This window comes from Mus musculus, chromosome X (assembly GCF_000001635.26).
Source record: "Mus musculus strain C57BL/6J chromosome X, GRCm38.p6 C57BL/6J".
NCBI lineage: Eukaryota > Metazoa > Chordata > Mammalia > Rodentia > Muridae > Mus > Mus musculus.
The window spans coordinates 33984858-33994461 of NC_000086.7; positions in this window are offsets into that span (position 1 = coordinate 33984858).

Below are 9604 nucleotides of genomic sequence, written 5' to 3' on the forward strand. Positions count from 1 at the left end.
TGTTTGCACATGCCTGGGGCCAGGGAGATGTTAATTTCTTTGGTTATCGAAGGAGGGAGACCTAATCTAATTGCCTAATGAATGAAAAAAAGTGAAGTAACTGAGCTCATCTCCTGTTGGTTCCTAAATGCAAAAGCAATGAGACCAGCTAGCCTCCTGTTTCTTCCATTTCTATCACCACATCTTCTCTGCTATGATGGATTGTCTTCCTTAAACTGATTGCCAAAATCATCTCTTATTTTCTTAAATTGTTTCTTGTTGGTTATTTTGACCCATCTATGAGAAAAGGAACTAATATAGTATGGACATGGTGGTGACTTGGAAATGTTATGGAGTTACATGTGATGACCGTGGTCTGACCAGGAAGAGACAGGGACAGATAGTCCAGGTGTCTAAACACAAAAAAGTAAATAGATATGTCTTAGATAACTGAGAGCCCTATGTGGTTAACAAGCAATTGGGGCATACCAGGGCTTACAAATAAATGCTCTATATGATCCATGTTTCACCTTCTACTTTCCTTCATTGTTACATCCTCCCCCATCACATAAAGAAAATATCACACACATACACACACACACACACACACACACACACACACACACATACACACAGACAGACAGACAGACACACACACACACAAACACACACACACACACACAGAGAGAGAGAGAGAGAGAGAGAGAGAGAGAGTCAAACAGCATTTAATTCCTGTGTAGCAACAAGGACATCTTGCATGCAGTTCAGTCTGGTTAAGGAATGGGAGAAGCAAAATGAGGCTTTAGTCAATGATAGAGGAAGGAAGGGATTTAGATGGGTCTTGAGGCTTTGAAGATGAAGTATTAACCAGGTTGCTTGAAAGATCGCTGTGTCTTCCCTTTTGATGACCCCAAGCACAGAGTACATCACCGTTGTCTTCATATTCTTTTTCACTTTCTGAGGAGCTTTCACCAAAAGCACGTTGCTTTTCATAAACAAAACAACATTTGGATGAGCGACGGCCCAAGTGTTCATTGTCAATAGTGTCACTAGACCACCCAACCTTATTGCCTGACTTCCCCTTCTCTAACTTGTTGGACATATTGCTACTTTTTAGCTTATCACCCAGCACAACTGTGGGATCTGAGATGGATCTTCAGTCAGCTTAGCAGAACTGGAAGCCTGGCAGAGGAGAGAAATCAATGTATCCAAAGAGTCTGAGGAAATAGGAATTTGAAATCAAGTCAGAGTCACAATTAAAATTTAATGTTGCAATTATTTTTATCTTAGAATTCGTACACAACTTACTCTTGTTTCTCAGTTGTTGTATGTTCAAATTCATATCTTGAGATCACAGAAAATAATTTGGTTATACGGGAAATGGTAGAAAAAAAATTTGGGTCTGACTATTTCAATTTCCTCCTGTCAAATGAAAAGGCAAATGCTACCTCTAAATACATATCTTTGTGAAAATAAGATTAGAGAAAGCACCACATGGATTTTAACTTCTGATTTTACTTGAGTAATAACAACAGATACACATGATCATTATTTATTTCTGCCATATAAGTGATTCTCTGAGTAAGTCTATGGCCTCCTATGTGAACTGATGAGGGTTTGAAGATATGGCTAGAAAAGAACTCAAGTGCCAGGATATAATGGGAATCCAAATTTCATACTAGAATCCTTCAAGAATTATTAATTTATTGTACAAAGAATGTAATTTACTGTGTATCTAAATTTTAATGACATACCAATATGACGGCAGGAAATGGATAGTTTAGAGACTTTGGAGGTTAGTTATTAATATAGATGAGTAAATAAGCATGAACCAATGTCAGTAGTGGTGTTAAACAGAACGAAGACAATTGTAGATAATTTGGTCACTGAAAGGGAAAATTACTTGTTATTAAGGGTGGACATAAATTAGAATGGGGGCAACATCAGACCTGATACAGAGGAGGACAAGACCAGGCCAGAAAAGTTAGCAAACTAATAACCATTGAAAATCAGAATCCTTGGGTTTTAAGTGGCCCACTTTATAACATACCCATTTAATTAGAATCTCCAACAGGTCTTTCTGGTCTTATCTAGATATTTTGTCAGCAGACATCCTTAGGAGACCAGTTTTGCTGTGGCTTTGTTGTGCTTGCTTCCATGACAACTAAAGACACAAATAGAATGTATTGTTTCTATCCCCCAAGAGACCTGCCTTTGAGTAGTCAACCTACTGATTGACTAGCAAAATAGTTTACCTTATACATTCTTGTGTCATGAGGGACTAGACCTTTACAAAATAAATAAATTGAATTTAAAAACCCCACAACCTTAAGTCATTTTAATTCCTGTCAGTGCTTGGCAAGGCCTGAGAATTTCATCTACATTATGGATCTGTTAAAGCTCTGGTCCTCAAATTTAGGTGTCAGAACTTCTTGAGAAAATTTTCATCAGTGTATACTTATTGAATAAAGCAATGGGTTTCATAAGGCTGCCTTGTTTAAATATATCACTTACTTTGACTATATTCACTTTCCATTACTCTCTTCTATCTCCCACAAGTGTCCTTTTCCATGTTTAATACATTTTTTAAAATAACATGTCCTCAGTTCCAACCCAGAAAGTCTAAAATCCAAACCTGCTATAAATCTTTTAATGTTTTACATTCTAAAAGTATGACTGAAAAGTGGTTTGGAAACATTGTGTGGGTCAAAATGTTGTTGGCCAAACAAAATATATCAGCAGCCAAAGTCTAGCTCATGATCCCAAAGCATACAATACCAGTAGACTTTAAGTTTTTATTTAGTTCTTTTAAAATGTATGTGGGTGACATCTTTGGTAAAATTTTAAATGATATCTGTATAGGTAACTTTAGAATAACACAAATAAAAATATTTAAAAATAACAGGTCCTCAATGACAACATTTTACATTGTCACAAGTTTATTGAATCTCAATTATGGACATTGGCAAAGAATTATTAATTAAACAAGAAGCCTGCTTGAGAGCAAAGCACCTTTTTACTTGTACTCATCAGGGTTTTTTTTTTCTTTTTGTTATATAGTTCAGTTCATGTTTTGGTTCGTGCAGACATCATTGCAGTTAGCACATAGAAATATTCCAACCTCTCAAACTATCTCTTCCTACCCACATTATTAAAAATCTTCTTGATCCCTGGCAATAATGATTTGTGCTCCATCTGTATAAATTCATTATCTATATAATGCATTGTAAAGGAATTATAGACATTTTGAAATTGGATTTTTTTCACTCTCTGTAATGCCCCTGAAACTTATTCAATTATTGTTTCTTCTTTATTATTGCTGACTAGTGTTGCATTTATGAATTAACAAAGTTGTTGAAGATATTTAGGTTGTTTTCATTTTTGAAACTATCATGAATAAAGTTATAGTCAATACTCATACAAGACTTGTCAGAGCGCATAAGTTTTCCTACTTCTAGAATAAATGCCTAAAGGATGTGGCAACACTTGTTTGTTTTGTTTATTAGATATTTTCTTTAGTTACATTTCAAATGTTATTCCCTTTCCTAGTTTCCCCTCCAAAAACACTCTATTCCTTCCCCCTTTCCCCTGCTCAAGAACCCACCCACTCCCACTTCCTAGAACTGTCTGTCCCCTGTACCGGGGCTTAGAACAACACAGGACCAAGGGCCTCTTTTCCCATTGATGACCAACTAGGTCATCCTCTGCTGCATATGCATGAGTAGGCCCTCTCTGTATTTTCTTTGATTGGTTGTTTAGTCCCAGGGAGCTCAGGGGTGCTGTTTCATTCATATTGTTGTTCCTCCTAGGGGAATACAAATCCTTTCAGCTTCTTGGGAACTTTCTTTAGCTACTTCAATGGGGATCCTGTGCTCCTTCTAATGGATGACTGTGAGCATCCACTTCTGTATTAGTCAGGCACTGGCAGAACCTCTCAGGAGACAGCTATATCAGGCTCCTGTCAGCAAGCTCTTGTTGGCATCCACAATAGTGTCTAGTTTTGGTGTTTGTTTTGGGGATGGATCCCCAGGTAGGGCAGTCTCTGGATGATCATTCCTTCAGTCCCTGCTTCACACTTTGTCTCTGTAACTGCTTCCATTGGCATTTTGTTTCCCCTTCTAAGAAGGATCAAAGTGTCTACACTTTGGTCTTCCTTCTTCTTGAGTTTGATGTGTTTTGCAAATTGTATCTTGGATATTCTGAGCTTCTGGGCTAATATCCACGTATGAGTGAGTGCACATCAGGTGAGTTCTTTTGTGATTGTGTTACCTCACTCAGGATTATATCTCCCAGATCCATCCATTAGCCTAAGAATTTCATAAATTCATAGTATATATACTATCATATGCATAATAGTATATATAAGTGATACTAAAAGTTTCACCAGAGAACTTCTAAAACTGATAAACAACTTCAGTGAAGTAGCTGGATATAAAATTAACTCAAAGAAATCAATGGCCTTTCTCTACACAAAGGATAAAGAGGCTGAGAAAAAAATTAGGGAAACAACACCCTTCACAATAGTTACAAATAATATAAAATACATTGGTGTGACTCTAACTAAGGAAGTGAAAGATCTGTATGATAAGAAATTCAAGTCTCTGAAGAAAGAAATCAAAGAAGATCTCAGAAGTTGGAAAGATCTCCCATGCTCATGGATTAACAGGATCAATATAGTAAAAATGGCTAAAAATACCTAAACGTTTATAGGAATTCACTGACAGAAAGGAAAGGTGATGCTCAAAGTCTCAGGGCAGTGCTGCAATGCATAGGCAAGCAATACCATTTAAATGGAGAGATTTAAAAAAAAATCATTTCTTCACCCATAAACCAGAACCAATTATTCAATATGGCCAAGTACCATGTTTTATTAGAGTTATTTCTGAATTAGATCATTGAACAGGATTCTATCCTAAATAACAAATTTTATCTAAAACATTTTCTAGACCAAAAAGCATGCTTTGAGCCCTCCTTAAATAAAAAGGCCCATAGTGTATGAAACTAATCAACCATAGATCCTATATTTACTCCACCAATCCTCAGGACAGTTTATGCTCTTTGTCCTAGTTGGGATTTTATTTATGTGAACAGACATCATGACCATGGCAAGTATTATAAAGGACAATATTTAATTGGGGCCGGCTTAAAGGTTCAGAGGTTCAGGCCATTATCATTGTATTAGTCAGTGTTCTCTGGAGCCCCTTCAAGATCTAACACAAAAGCCTATGACTCCAGTGTCAAGATCCAAACCAAAGGCACATTATCTTCATGCTTCAATATCGGGCTCACAGGTTTGCCCTCCATTTCTAGATTCAAGTTCATTGCAAATATACTCAAGTTGGCAACCAAGAATAGTCATCACAATGTGTAAGGAGAGAGTAAACATCCTTATATTCCTCTGTTTAGTGAAATTGCTTAGAGTTTTTCTCCATTTAAATTGATATTGGCTATATATAGGCTTGCTGTAAACTGCCTTTATAGTGTGGAGGTATATCCAGTTTTACCCCTAGTTTCTTCAGGACTGTTATTTTGAAAGAATTTTAAACTTAGGCAGTTTGTGCAGCAAAGTGGTAGTAAAGCACATCTTTAATCCCAGCAGCTGGGAAGCAGAGGCAGTTGGATCTCTGTGAGTTCAAGGCCATCCTGGTCTACAGAATGAGATCCAAGACTGCCTGGACTACACAGAGAAACCCTGTCTCAAAAACCAAAACCAAATGAGATAAAACAAACACAATTTTTTTTTCTAGATCTAATGAAATGATCTTCTGTCTTGTCTTTTAGTCTGTTTATGTGGTAGATATGTATTAGATTTACATATGTTGAACCATCTCTGAATCTTCAAGATGAGGCCAACTTTATTATGGTTGATAACTTTTGATGTATTCTTGAATATGTTTTGGAAGTATTTTCTTGAGAATTGTATTTATGATCATAAAGGATATTGGCCTATAATTTTATGTTGAGTCTTTTTGTGGTTTTGGTAACAGTAATTGCCACACCCACTCCAGTAAAAACTGCATGGCAAGCCCAAAAGCTTGGACGCAGACCCAAGCCAAAAAGTTTCATAAAAACTTAGTCTCCTGGAGCATTGGCCTCCCATAGCACGAATGCTCCAAACTTGTCCTTGCATTAGTCTGTGAATGGATCTGTGTGCTTTCTTTCAGTTTTGTTTTATTATATGTGCCTCCAATGAATGATTTGTCAAATACCTAAATTAGGTTGAACTTTGCTTTCTGGCCTCCACCAATGTCCTAGGCAATTCTTGAGCTGACCCTGTGCTTACAATTTAGTAAGAATGTTACTTATTCACACAAATTGCCTCCAATATTGAAAGAGAGTTAGTGGATGAAATCAGGCATTACTATCTATTACATAGAGTTAGAAATTTCAGAGCAAGCTTAGCAAAATAAGTTTAAAATTCTTATTATAGCTATGTATGGCAGACCACAACACTTCATAGAAGAAAGTCCCCCACAAAATCACTTAGAATAACAGCCAAGTCACTCCCATATACAGGAATTTACAGGGTTTAGGAAGAAGATCAGGCTGTGGTTTAAGGAGGAACTAGAGTATTGCATTATTCATGAGAAGTCTAGTTAGAGCAGAACTTCCTAATTAGAACTATGACTTGGGGGTGAAAGTCCTTGCCCCCGGGAGCATGATGACCTCACACCTGGTTTCTAAGTATATAGCTGACCTTAGATAGAGCTGACTTTGTCTCAGTTGTTATATTGCCTAGTTCCTGCTAGTCTTTATGTATCCATTCCTCTGTTTTGTGTAAAGAGTCATTAAGCATCAGGTAATCTCTATGTACCTTGGCTGATGTGTCACCTAACTTCCTTATTTTCTTCTGTATTAAAAGTCTGATGCTCGCTTTGAGAAATTTAATTCAGATCAACAGTCCCTTATGTTTGTGTCTGTTTTTCACCATGATGACTCCTTGCTCCGCTGAATACCAGGACCTTGGTTCCCCATGGGTTGAGGGGCCAACGGAGTCCAGTCCATGGCAAGTAATAATGGCTTTGAAAAAATTAAGACATACCCCTTCATTTTAAATTTTGTGAAATAATTTGAGGCATATTGTCATGAACTCTCCTTTGAAAATCTTGTAAAATTCTGTGCAACATTAATCTGTCCCTGGACCATGGGTTAGGAGATATTTAATTCTGTTTCACTAAGGGATGTTTATAGATCAATCTGAAATTGTTTATTTCAATTTAATTTAATTTTGGTAGGTCATATGTATCAAGAAATCTATCAGTTTCTTTAAGGATTTCCACTATAATAGGATATACATTTTTGAAGTATGTCTATATGGTTCTTTGAATTTTCTAGATGATTGTGGTGGTGTCTCTGACTTCATAATTTCATTTTTATTCATTTGGACTCTCTTTTAGTTAATTTGTCTAAAAGCTGGTTAATCTTGGTGCTTTTATAAAGGACTTATTTATATATTTGTTTTATGTATGAGTGCTCTATCTGCATGTACACCCTCATACCAGAAAAGGGCATTAGAACCCAGTATAGATGGTTGTGAGCCACCATGTGGTTGCTGGGAATTGAACTCAGGACCTCTGGAAAATCAGCTAGTATTCTTAACTGCTGAGATATCTCTCCAGCCCTTCTTGCTTTTTTTTTAAAACAGGAAACCAAATTCTTCATTTAATTGGTTCTTTGTCTTTGTTACTGTTTTTTTTCTATCCCTTTAGTTTCATTCCTGAGTTTATTTTATCTCATCTATTCGCTGTAAGGATTGTATTTTCTTGTTTTTTTCTTTTTCTTTTTCTTTCTCTTTTTCTTTTCCTTTTTCTCTTTCTTTTCTTTCTTTCTTTCTTTCTTAATTTCTTAATTTCTTTCTTTATTTTTTCTTTTTTTTTTTTGCTGTGGGGAAGTCTTTTGTGTTTCTTATTTTTAGTTAGATATTTACTTTATTTACATTTCAAATGTTATTCCCTTTCCTAGTCCCCTCCGAAAATCCCCTATTCTCTTCCCCCGCCCCCGGCTCCCCAACCCACCCACTCCTGCTTCCTGGCCCTGGCATTCCCCTATACTGGAACATATAATCTTCACAAGACCAAGAGCCTCTCCTCCCATTGATGAACGGCTAGGCCATCCTCTGCTACATTTACAGGTAGAGCCACAAGTTCCTCCCTGTGTTTTCTTTTATTGGTGGTTTATTCCCAGGGAGCTCTGGGGTTACTGGTTAGTTCATATTGGTGTTACTCCTATGGTTCTGCAGCCCCTTTCAGCTACTTGAGTACTTTTTCCAGCTCCTTTATTAGGGACCCTATGCTTCGTCTAATGGACAACTGTGAGCATCCACTTCTGTATTAGTCAGGTACTAGCAGAGCCTCTCAGGTGAGAGCTATATCAGGCTCCTGTCAGCAAGCTCTTGTTGGCATCTGCAAAAGGGTCTGCATTTGCTGGTTGTTTATGGGATGATCTCCAGATGAGACAGTATCTGGATAGTAATTCCTTTAGTCTCTGCTCTGAACTTTGTCTCTGTAACTCCTTCCATGGGTATTTTGTTCCCCCTTCTAAGAAGAATCAACGTATCCACACTTTGGTTTTTCTTCTTCTTGAGTTTCAATGTGTTTTTCAAATTGCATTTTGGATATTCTGAGTTTCTGGGCTAATATGCACTTATCAGTGAGTGAATATATGTGTGTTCTTTTGTGATTCAGTTACCTCAGAATGATATCCTCCAGAGCCATCCATTTGCCTAAAAACATCATAAATTCATTGTTTTTAATAGCTGAGTAGTACTCCATTGGGTAAATGTACCACTTTTCTGTATCCATTCTTCTGTTGAAGGAAATCTGGGTCTTTTCCACCTTCTGGCTATTATAAATAAGGCTGCTATGAATATAGTGGAGCATGCATCCTATTACAAGTTGGAGCATCTTCTGGATATATGCCCAGGAGTGTCAACCTGTCTTCTTATTGAAGAATTGTAACTATTAGTATTGAGAGTTATTTATGAGAAGTGTTTGTTAATTCTTATTATTGTGTTATTATTGTTGTCTTGTTCTTGCTTAAACTTATTTTGGTTAAATGGTCTGGGCTGTGTATTCCTTGCATCTTTTTGGTTGTATTTACACTTCTTTTCATGCAGAATTTTTCTTTCTAGTTTCTTCTGTAGTACTGAATTGCTGGATAGATATTACTTAAATATAATAATATTTGTTTTTTAAATCAGGAAATGGTCTTATTTCTCCACTGATTATAATTGATAGTTTGCTAGGTGTTGTGGTCCTGGCTGGCATTTTTTGGTCTTTCATAATGTGTAGACCATTTGCCCAGGCCCTTTGAGCTTTCAAAGTGTCCATTAAAATCAGGTTTTATTATAATGGGCCTGACTTTATATATAACTTGGTCTTTTTCCCTTGCAGATTTCATATCATTTCTTTGTTCTGTACATTTAAGTGTTTTCATTATTATGTGTCATAGGAAAGTGTGTGTGTGTGTGAACTTTTCTAGTCCTGTCTGGGGTGTGTTCTATATGCCTCTTGCTGCTTGATATTTCACTCTTGCACTATCTATGTCTAGGATATTTGGTTAAAATATTTTCTGTGCCTTTGACCTGAGCTTTGTCTCCTTTTTGTAAACTTATCAGTCATAAATT